Raw genomic sequence first — 12,211 nt, 5'->3', positions numbered from 1 at the left:
GAAAGGACACAAACAACCCTTGAATCCACAATCTTGAACTTAAGGGTCGCCAGCTCTACTGGCTGCGCCTCTTTTGCTCCTCTATTACAACAGTAATATAACTAGCGTTGATTCAACATAGTATAGTAGGCTCAGACTTTGAATGCAATGGGCTGGTGGCCAAGAGCTAAGTTGTCGGTCTTCTAAACTTACTGTGCCTTCCTTATTCACCGCCATGTTATTTTATCTAGATTGTCAAGTAACTTGCAAAACGTCTCTACTTGTTACTCTGTCTCAAAATTGTAGAGAAAAGTTATCTGTTATAGCCTTAACAGAATGCAGAAATCAAATATATGGGATTTGTTAAGAACTTTATTGTCTTTTCACAAATTACTACAGAATAATACAAAGAAGACATTTTATAGTCTTATATTGAAACCATGAAACCTATGCACACATTCACAAGAGATTACAATAGAAAAACGCATTTGCTCCGGAAAATTAGATCACGTATGATGTTAAATAATTTCTTAAAATCACACTAAATTGCAATCTTGAAACCAAAATTAGAAATATTGAAAACAACCTTTGTTCCCCAGGAAGAAAAGCTGTATATTTGATTGTTAATATACTAATAACAAAATTATTACACCATGTTCGAAAAATGTATATCAAGACTAGTAAGAAGACAAGATTTTACAGAAATATTAAAAAACGATGCAAGCATAAAAAGTAGATATATTAAAATCAATTAAGTTTTTTTTTGTGTCACGATTATAGTCCCCCCTCCTTAAGGGTGCTCCAGCCCTTTCACTTTAGACTTAATTCTGTGCACCTGATCCCTTTTCCCAGCCCACCTTAAAAGCCAGGCGCCGACGCTCATCCTGGCTCTGCATCTGGTTTCCGCACCGTGCGAGTCCGGGACCTGGAAGCGCCTGGTCCTGTTAAGGTTTTAATTTCTGTTCCCGTTCCTTGTCCGCCGGTTCCGACCCGGTTCGTGTTTTTAATTCCTGTTTGGAAGGATCACCTGGCTATGGACTTATTCTTGTGTTTTGGATTCCCTGTATGGATTACTTTTGGATTGTTTGCCTCGGCCACACCTTCCCCGTGCACCAGCGCACTTTGGACACGCCCCCCTGTTTTCAGCCCCGTATTCCTGCATGACCTTTTCCTAGTGTTTCCCACTTCTTCGGATTGTGTCGTCCGCATAGGGTCCGGAAAGAACTGTTCGTTACATTTTGTTTTTGAGAAATGGGCGTGCACACATCGGAAGACACCAACGTTTGTCTTCGTCAGAGTGTGTGTATAACAGTTTAACACAAAAGGTTTTTAATTGTGATTTTGTTTAAATTCAATAAATCATCTATCAAGAAATAAAGAAATTGTTTTATTTCGTAAACTATAAACCATGAAGAGATTTACAGGTCATGTCCTTCGCTTTGTAGGTAAACAATCAGTCTTTTAACTTAAGTGTTCAGCATTCAAGTGGATGGTTGTGTTTCTTGAATCTCTTGTGATCTTCAAAAGTCATTGTTTTGTCCTTCATGTTTTTGAATTGTACCATGGATATTTTACACGTTCTCTTTATCATTTTTCTTCCCATACGGAACACGTTCAAGGTGTTCTTGTCGCTGTGCTGGATGTAGATAATCTACACAAGAGCACATGTAACAGTAAAGGACACGCAGTGAGGAGCTCACGCAGTTTTCAGCTCAGTGCGGAGTCCAGAGGGAGGACTCGCTCGCTGAACGAGCTCTCAAGAAATCCCGGCTGAGATTAAACAGGTGCTTCTTTAACAGCCAAGACAAATCGGAAGACCTTCTCTGGCTTTCTTGTAGATAACGTTAAATTAGTTAAAATCATTTGATAGTTAACAAGACTAAATGCATTGGAAGTACCTTTAAAGCAGTAGAGCAACATTGTAGCACTTCGAGAGTATCTAGATTTTATTGTATAAACCTGGCTCTCTCTGAACACAAGCGAAGACGTTTGCTATGTGAGGGTGGTAACAAAACACCTAGAAATGCTAGGAATTGAACCCAGAACCTCAAACTTGCAAGGCATGTGCTCTACCACCAAACTACACCCCCTGTAAAGCAAATATAACTCTCTGCACAAGCAGTTCATCACAGACAAAGAATACCTGCAGTTGCCAGCTTTTACTTTTCCTTTACTATAGAGTAAATTCATGGGAACGAAGAAATAAGGATGGGAAAAGAATCGCATTAAAGCTTCTAGTAACTGGGCACAAATGAATCAGTTATACAGTCATTGGATGTCTGTGTCTTCATAACTTTTAAGACTTTAACTTTAACTTGTGCCTTTTCCTAAAATATTTACCATTTGTAGTGACTCTTTCATGTCAGATATTGTCAGTTCCTCATCACCGGAATGACTTTCAGAATAGACAGGAAATCTGAAGTCCATCTGGGTTGATGCACTGTCTGGCGAAAAAGCCAAGTGTTGAAAATAACATACCTAACCATAGATTGAAACAACAAACCCCCATCAGAAAATATTGTAATAATGTACCACTTCAGTTTCCTCAACGACGTGTTCCTCATTCAAAGAGGCCATCTTCGCGGCAGTCAGTGGCTGGTCCAGACAGCTCAGTCGGTAGTTTATGCCAGACACCCCAGCTAATTTTAAGCATAAACACTTTTAAATTGGTTGGGGTGCTATAGTAGACCCCAACCACAAACCTCATGATTTGGGGGAAGAAAAAGAAAATTATGTGCAAAATTATATCAGATTAAAAAATGTAAAGCTTTTGTGGAATGTTTAGATCTTTACATTTTACTGACAACTTCTCTGCAGTTGGAACTGCTAGGTCATAAAAGGGTTAGGGTTCATATCTCTAAAAAACACATCTCTCAGAACTTTACGGTTTCGGGCGTGGACAGTGAAGTGACCTAAAAACCTACGTAAGGACTTGGCTTGCAGTGTCCAAGTCTGTCAGTCTTGGGAGATATTTGGACTTCAGAAAAATAGAACAGTGGCATGCAAAGAGCAGATATAGACAGTGGAAGACTCCCTTTTTTGAAGCATTTGATGGATGACGATGAATTTTTCTTGGGTATGTACATTCGTCTTATTGAAAGTGAAATTACAGCGTTGCTAGCGAGAGCGTGTCTCATGCATCCATATCGTTTCCATTACATGCAGCAGATATACACCTGACGCAGGTGACAGGCTCAACAGGGAATAAATCTGTGGTGTTGTGAGTTGTCAGAACTCTCTGGCATCAGTGGGTAAGAATTACAACCGTGTACATCTGTATTGTGGACAGTGTCAGAGTCTGGGTATAAGCCAATGGCTGTAGCGAACATAAATGGCATCACAAGTGTCAGCTACAGAGAACTTAACACCATTGCTAACGAGATGCCTATTCATTTCCATTAGATGCTTCTGTTTATACAACTGCTGCAGGCAGCAGGCTCAACGGGGAATTAATGTGCGGAAGAGAAGCAGAGCATTTCTAAATAATCTTTGACAAATGGTGTGTATTACTTAAGAGTTGTCTGTGATGCATTATAAAACACACTTTTATCAATCACATTTAAAGGGGAATTTAACTAATTAAAAAAATGTCCTGCTTACGTAAAGACACTGCTCCGGCTTCAAATAATGCTAGTGAGCCCAAAACATAAGGCACAGCACAACCATGAAAAAAGGTTAGTATTATTTAAGCGGTGGCAAGTTGTATTTTAAAACACCTCTTTCATCAGTTACAATTAAAAGGTTACCCCAAAACAAACATGAACTTGATTCTATATCACTTAAACAGTTACTTCTTTTGGAGGAATGTTAACATAATTAAAAGTTCCTAGTTAACTCAGTTTTCTGTTTTTTATATATTCAGCATTGCTGACTAATCCTTAATACCTATTTCTTAATCACACAGATGTGGCATTTTTGAGAGTGGAAAAAGATGTGGGAGAAATGGGGGAGCAGACGCTAGGCCCAGTGGAGAGCATTTCTTCATGGAAGGCTGTAGTTAACAAAACACTGTCCGGATTAAAAACGTGCCAGACCTTTGGATAGAACTAGTAGTGCGTTTAGAGAGTTGCCAAATGGTAATTTTACCATTGGTAAGTGTATGAGCTGCATAGCTCAGTTACTAGCTATGGTGAGCACTAATGAAATGGGTAAAAAGAGAGAATCTGAGTGCCTAAAATCTGTTTATGCAGATGTACAACCGATCTACCAAAAAAAGTCCAGTCGTTTCCCACTTTCCTTTTTGACATAACTTCTACAGAGAATGCAGCTCTATAGGCAGCATTTCACGACCTGGCAATGGTGTTTTATGGTACAAATGCGCTGAATGCTGATGGATGTAAATGACTAAACATGAGATTTTAAAAGTGGTTTAAAGACCGACCCCTTACCAACATCAAGCGTCAGTATGTTAATAAAAGAATTTAGCTTGCAAAAGCATTTTTGTTGAGACACAAAAGATTCAAAGACACAACATTCCACATGACGAACCCGATCCACACAATGAGAATGCTGGGGCAGAAAATAATTTAATGGTCAGGGGTACTGTAGTAGAACCTGATAACGATAACTTTGAAAACCGAGAGCTGGTTATGATTAACAATGAGAATCAGGATAGTGGTGGTGGCAATGTGAATAGACACCCCTCACTTTTCCTGGAACTTGTGCGACATTATGATAGGACGTATAATTTAATAATAATTAGTAATTAATCATTTTAAAGCAACAGGGCACTATGAAGAATTTCGTTTTGTTAATCTTGACAGAATAGACTCATGTACAGGCTATAAATGCTGTGCATGGAACAGTCCAAAGAATATTGGATGAATGTTTGCCAAGTGTACTGTAGGTCCTTATGACTTTGTACAGTTGCGTTTGTCTTCCGGCAGCTATAATAACCTGCTTTTCTCGCTCAGAAGGCAGCCCGGAGAATAAATGCTGCTGATTTTTTAAATTACATCTCAAGCCTCTTACAGAGCCACACAGAAGTTCTTACAGATGACACAGTGGTCACAGTGATACGGAATATGGAGGGCGGTGACCGCAGAAGGTTTAAATCCGTTTTGTACAGTAGGGTAATTGAATGGAAACAAGCACATCTTATCGCCTTACGTTATCTGGACAGGAATCTGTTTTGCAGGTTGTGCGTACGGCTTGGTGAATACTGGTAGTATTAATAAGGAAAAGTTACAAGGGGCTGAGCAGTTACACTGCAATTTGGGTTTTTCAGAGAATCAGAAAATTAGCTTGTCAGATGTTGCAGCTTTTGAAATGCATTTAAAGGTGCTCATTAAAATTTTGTACCATGATCAGGGCCAGTGGAAATATTTTACATAGGGTCCCACGCCGCTTAATCTAAAATACTTTTTGATAAATAAATAAATGAAAAGGTATATCCTTTTGTATTTTATTTGTTTTATTGGGTTGTCTTTATCTATTTTAATGACTTAGATGAAGATCTGATCACATTTTAGGTCAAATGTATGCAGAAATTCAGACATTTTAAAGGGTTCACAAACCTTCTAGTACCACTGTAGTTATTTTATTTTTATTTTGTTGTGTCCATTGTCCCCTGGCTCTTGACCTGTGAATGCACAAAGGAGACTTTCAGGCAGGGGGCTTGTCCTGAGCCTCTGTGAAAGACCCACATGCTCTCATGAATAACTGCTCCAGTAGCACATCACCGTACAACTACAGCTTAAAGAGGACCTCCACCTCAGTGTCCTCTACAACTGAAGGGACATCACCACCTCAGAGACAATCTCAGTTTCCTCCATCTCCAGCTGGCTTCCACAGACTGCCAGAGGAGGAAGAGCCCCAGCTGACAGAGGACAGCAGCAGCATAAGAATTCTGCCTTAAGCCAGCTGTGCTGACAGTACTAGTGTCAGTAACCTGAGCCCCTGGGCCCCTATGCTGACAGGAGTGACCAATAATTTAGATTGGTCACTCTAAATTGACCAGTTCTCTTTCTTCTTTTTTTCAGCATGGAATAAACCTATTACTTGTTCCTTTGCAGCCTACGCATGCTGACGCAGCTACCCACCTGAACTACTACCGCCTACAGCTGCCGCGACCCACTATGCATTCCTCCAAATCTTTTTCTAGATCTCTTCGTCATACCTTCTCTTCCTCCCTGGGCCACTTGCCTGCTTCTCTCACTAAACCAGCATTCCGTCTCTTCACAGCTATCTGTTCCAAGACCAGGCTTTCTAACCACCTTCTATTCCTTTACAGATGTCGTCGACATAATATCATCCCTAAAGGATTTCGCCTTAAATTTAATACCTTTTCTTTTGACTCTGATACCACCCAGAGTAACACTCAGAGACTTCTAAAACAATTTTCTAGGAAACTAATGCTCTCTACCATTTTCTCCCTCAAAAAACAGATTATCCTTTCCGACAACAACATCAAAGAGGCTAAGGAATTTCTACGGCTTACAGCTCCACATCATCTTCCCTTCATAACTAACCTCATTAGATCTCTCAACTCTAAACTCTACCAGTTTCTCACTACAGAGAAGGACAAAAAACTCAGTCATCTTCTACAGAAGAAAACCATCAACACCCCGAACACCCTCACCAACCCTAACCTTGTTGTCACCATACCTTCTGACCTTTCCCTTTCACAGGATGAGCGATCCCTCCTCAGCAAAGGGCTCAGTTTTGTACCAGTTCCCAGGAAGCTGGACATCCCCCAGACCAATGTCGACCTTAACCGCTTTTACCACAGGATCCGTCTCAGAGCACATTTTGCCGACAATTCCTCTTCACAGGCAGCTGATAACAACCCGGTTATTGATGTCATTAACAACATTAATCCCAAACAGAGCTGTTGGACTCCCTCCTCTGGCCGTTTTCCACCAGTTGATTATTTCATCAACCAATGCACTAATCAAGCTCCCAAGGCACTCTCTATACCCAGTAAACATAGGTCTAACCTCACCCAAGGAGAAAATCAGGCGCTCCAGTCTCTCCGCAACAGGGATGATATCGTCATCAAACCAGCGGACAAAGGAGGTGCTGTTGTGGTGTGGCGTAAGGATCTATATATCTTTGAAGCCTCTAGACAACTAACTGACACTTCTGCCTACCTCCCTCTCCAACAAGACCCTACCACTGACTACCAAAAGGAAGTGGTATCCACCATTTCTCTTCTTATCAGCAGTAATGAGCTCCCCCAGGAGGCAAACCGGCTCATCATGGAACATCCACAGGTATCTCAATTTTACCTCCTCCCCAAAATCCACAAACCGGACACCCCTGGACGCCCCATCGTATCAGCATGTAACTGTCCAACTACTTACATCTCAGCCTTTCTCGACAGCCTCATGAGACCGCTGGTTGAAGATCTTCCCTCATACATCAAAGACACCAACCATGTGCTCCAACTTTTTAATGATTTCCAATTTCAGGGTACCGAATGCTACATTTTTACCATGGACATCACATCTCTGTACACCGTCATTCCCCATAATGACGGCCTTACAGCACTCAAGCACATGCTGGACAAACGCACAGTGCTTGAACCACCCACCCACACCCTGGTACGCCTTGCAGAATTGGTCCTCACACTGAACGCATTCTCTTTCAATAATCTTTTTTACCAACAGGTCAGTGGAGTTGCCATGGGCACCAGAATGGGACCCAGCTATGCCAACATTTTTGTCGGCTGGGTAGAAGAACGCTTCTTCGCTTCCTACACTGGCTATGTCCCTGACCTCTACAAACGATATATTGATGACTGCGTCGGTGCCGCCACATGCTCCAACGATCAGCTTGAGTTCTTCCTGCACCATTTCACCAACTTCCACCCGTCCCTCAAATATACGATTAACATATCTTCCACTACTCTTCCGTTTCTAGACATCCACTTGTCTATCAACTACCCCCGACTGTCCACTTCAGTTTATTACAAACCCACGGATTCACACAGCTACCTCCTGTACAGCTCATTTCACCCCAACCACACTAAAAACTCTCTTCCTTTTTCACAGTTCCTTAGGTTACGACGATTATGCAGCGACGACATCGACTTCGAGAACCAAGCCCTCGAAATGTACTCATTTTTCATCAACAGAGGATACCCCAGCAGTGTGATTGACAGGGCCCTTGCCCGAGACAAAAACATCAACCCGATCAGGAACTCCCGCCGTAACAACCGCATTCCTTTGGTGCTTCCTTACCACCCTAACACACTTCCTATCCCCAGGACCATTAACCACAACTTTTCCATCCTACAGGATGATCCCTCCATTGGGGCCCTCTTTTCTGATCGCCCTATCATCTCATATCGCCGACCACCTAATCTGCATAACCTCCTTGTTCACAGCTCCCTTGACCGCCCTCAACAACCATCCACACCAGGCACTTTCCCTTGCAACAGAGCTCGCTGTATCACCTGCAAATACACAGCCACCACCACACTCATTCAAGGCCCCTCAGGACAATTCCGGATCACCCAGACAGCAACTTGTACCTCCAGCAACCTTATTTACTGTATCTCTTGCAGTAAATGCCCAGCCATCTACATTGGAGAAACAGGAAGGAGACTCGGAGACCGTTTCAGAGAACACGTCAGGGCTGTAAAGATTAAAGATCTCTCCAAGCCCATTGTTTCTCATTTCACCTCTGACGGCCACGACCACTCTAATCTCTCCGTCTGTGTTCTCAAAGACGGTTTTCCGAACTCATACATCAGAAAGACCACCGAAACTAAAATTATTCTGCAGCTAGGATCACACCTTCTCCCTTCCCTTAACGACAGACTACTGTTCTTTTAAATTTTCTCCATTCATTGGAAGTTTCATTTCTCACCTCTCTGCACCCATTCTGACTTCACACCTCTTGATTGGCCTCTCTTTCTGTCCCCTGCTCCCACCTCTCACTCCTCCTCCCTCCCAACCTTTGTTCTCCCGCTACTTTACCTCTGCCTACTGCCCTGTCTCTCTCACACCTGAAGAAGGCTCCACGGCCGAAACGTTGTGTTCTCTTTCTTCTTTTTTTCAGCATGGAATAAACCTATTAATTGTTCCAATAATTTAGATGCAGAGGTGCACTGTGAGAGGCCTGTGTATTCACCAAACGAGAGCCCATTCAACATCCTGGCTACAGATGACGATGGGGTGAGCTGTGAGACACTGCAAGAGCAGGGCAACAGCTCTTAGGCCTGCTCTGTCATTTTAGAGTATGCTACAGCAGGGACAGGTTTTCCTTGCATCAGAGCACTGCATATATGCCTCTTCAAGAATACACTTCTGTCTGCAGCACTGACAACCTGTCTGTCTCACCACATACACCGGTCTGCATCAGTGATGCAGACACATGCAGGGTTGCACAGCCTCTCCATTGAAGCTCTGTAAGGGAAAGCCAGGACTAGACTTCATCCCTGAACGATCCCCCTCACTGCAGCAGGAGCAGAGACTAAACACTGAATCCATCTTTTCTCCAGAAAGCAACGGCCTCACTGCCATTTCTCCCAATCCAAACAACAAGTTACATTAGCACCATTTTCAACTCATCTGGGAGTTCACACTGCAGTACCGACATGAGCAAGTGGATACCGATTTGGGCCAGAACAGCATCGCTCCTTGTAACCCAGTGATGCTTCAGAAAATCGGGCCTGCTCTTGTGCTGGGCAGATCAAAGTCACCTGTGGTGATTTGACTTCACATGAGGCTACCATTCATGGAGCCCTGTTGAAAAGCACCAACCAGTGACTGGCTTGATAACCCAGAAAGAAAGAAACCGAACTGATCTCATGTTCTGTTTTATGTGATTCCAATAGCAAAGATTTTACATACCAGTTCTTTTGTTATGTTTTAACAGCTTCTATGTCTTCTTTTCTGTCATAACGTTATTGTTTTTGTTTTGCTTATAGTGTGATGTACTGCAGTTCTTGTGTTGTTGTTTTGTTTCAGTTTTAACATGGGAACTGTTTTATTTTTTTCATCTTCCATGTTCCAGTTGAACAGGTTTTCTTAAACCATTCGATCTCAGTTTTGGAATATTCCCGAATGCTGCACTATACAACACTAGCAGGAAAAAAAAGAATCCAAAATAAAATTTACAGATAGGAGAATATTCTCACTCGTCCAAAAGTTCCTTTTGGACCCCACAATCCAGGACTGACTGTAAAAAATGTCTGAGTACAACCTTTTACAGATCATCATGGTGGTTCAGTGGTAAAATTCTTGCCTGTCATGGGGGAGGCCTGGGTTTGATTCTCAGCCAATTAAACATTTTTTGCAGCTACATTACCTTGCAACTCACAACTGAAAATGCACTGAAACTGTGCAGCTGTGAACCTGGTCAGTACCTGGATTGGGGAGACTTCCTGGGAAAAACTAAGTTTGCTGCTAGAAGTGGTGTAAAGAGACTCTTTAGATCTTCCAATGTCTAATAGCATTAGTTTCCTTCAAGGTTGTCCAAGAGTGTACCTTTCACTGATGCACAGATATTAATCATGGGGGTGTACCTTCAAGGTGCCTTACAACTGATCAGAGACGTATCATAGCGTATGATCATTTCCACACACTCCTTGTGTTGGAATAGTAGGATGAAGTAAAATACTGCTTTGACATGTAATGGCATTATATTCAACTGCAGGACTTCAGGGGTGTTTTTTCCATCTCATTTGTAAGAGCTTAAATCAAAGACAATTCCTTCATCTAAAACTCATAAATAAGCTATTCAAACTGCAGTGTGGTGCAGCTTCTAAAATCCTTGTACACATTTCTCTGTTATTGATGTTTTTTTTTAACAAAGTTCCATTTTCATGTCCGAACTTGGAGACTTTATAATTCTAACTTTAAGTCACCCTTTAATCCTCTGAGGCCTATCTGTCTGCTAGCATGTATTTTGTATTTTTTTTTTGTTTTTAAACAGAGATCAAATATGAAAAAGGTTTCAGATGCCACCTTGCACTCCATGTTGGATTGTAGCAAGAATGCAGCATGGGGGTGGGGGCACTCTCTGTAGTTGTGGCCGAGTGGTTAAAATGATGCCTATGTGTTTGATAATTTTTATTCCCAAAAAAAGTTCATTATTGATCATAATCTCCAGCAAACAAAAAAAGTGCCGAACATGCGAGTCATTCTTGAATCAGAGCCAGGCTACACGGGTATCTGTTCTGTGGTGGTCAGGATATATTTGTACGAGAAACAGGAGGAATTGCTCCACTCCTATTAAGCATAAACTGAAACAGGATAAGAAAGGGGCATTTTGTGTGTTTGTGCATATGTCAACGTATTATCTACATCATAGTGCCTTTCTCATTTGAACGATACTAGAAGGACCACAGAGCAAGGTTTGTCAAGAGTGGGATTCAAACCCGTACCTCCAGAGTTACACCAGTATTTAAAACTTTGAACAAATGTGTCAGCTTTTATAATCCATCTTATTTGTGGAGTGGATGTGTATCTAAGAGTAAAGCGAAGATGCTCACTAAGGTGGGGATGACAGGTTCTGCGGGAACTGCGAATCATATTGCTACGAAATTATCAGGAAATAATATTTAATTGCATTTTGTTTATGTAGTTGGTAAAGTGTATATATATATATTGCTTGTCCTGTCCAGATTAAACAAAAAAAATAGTTGCATTGAAAAACACAAAACTTACTAATAATTCCATATTTTTATGTTAATGCTGACAAAATAAATTTTCATATTAGGACAGATTCATACAATATCTCTTGATTCTTTATTATTTCCCCCTTTAGTTCAGATATATTTATTGTATTTAATTTTTATCCTCTCTGGGTATAAACACATTTTAGATTGTGCAACAAAAACTTTGAGGTTTTTGGTAAAATTTAATGAGATTTGTTTTTTTTTCTCTTAAGTGTGATACTTTAGGATCCTATTCTGTTCTATACGTTTCATGCTTAAAAGTTGTTACACAATTACGAGCCTATCCAAAGAGAACAGTCTTAACTGTAAATTAAACAGGATTAAACTTAACATCCCAAGACTACAAAGAAATAAAGAATTAATTCAATTTAGACTTGATTCAATTTAAAATCGAATAAAACGAAAACTTATATACATTTTATTATACACATAAATTGTACTGCATGACTAGAACTTATGTTCTATTATACATATATTATGTTTTAGTTAACCATAAGTAAGGGTACAAAATCAAAAGTGGGTGACTACAAAGTGACTATGACTAATAGACATTTTAGGAACAAGTAAAGGTTTATTCCATGCTGAAAAGAGAAGAGAGGAAAC

The 12,211-nt window shown here is 41.0% G+C and overlaps 1 pseudogene; it reads left to right on the top strand.

The window, feature by feature from the left end:
* The window catches only part of LOC138242482 (zinc finger protein 271-like), a 372,248-nt pseudogene that overhangs the window by 108,829 nt on the left and 251,208 nt on the right, over positions 1–12,211 (top strand).

This window comes from Lepisosteus oculatus, chromosome 14 (assembly GCF_040954835.1).
Source record: "Lepisosteus oculatus isolate fLepOcu1 chromosome 14, fLepOcu1.hap2, whole genome shotgun sequence".
NCBI classification, from domain to species: Eukaryota; Metazoa; Chordata; class Actinopteri; order Semionotiformes; family Lepisosteidae; genus Lepisosteus; species Lepisosteus oculatus.
Note: the sequence above shows the minus strand (reverse complement) of the source record. Positions and strands in the feature narration are given on the sequence as shown.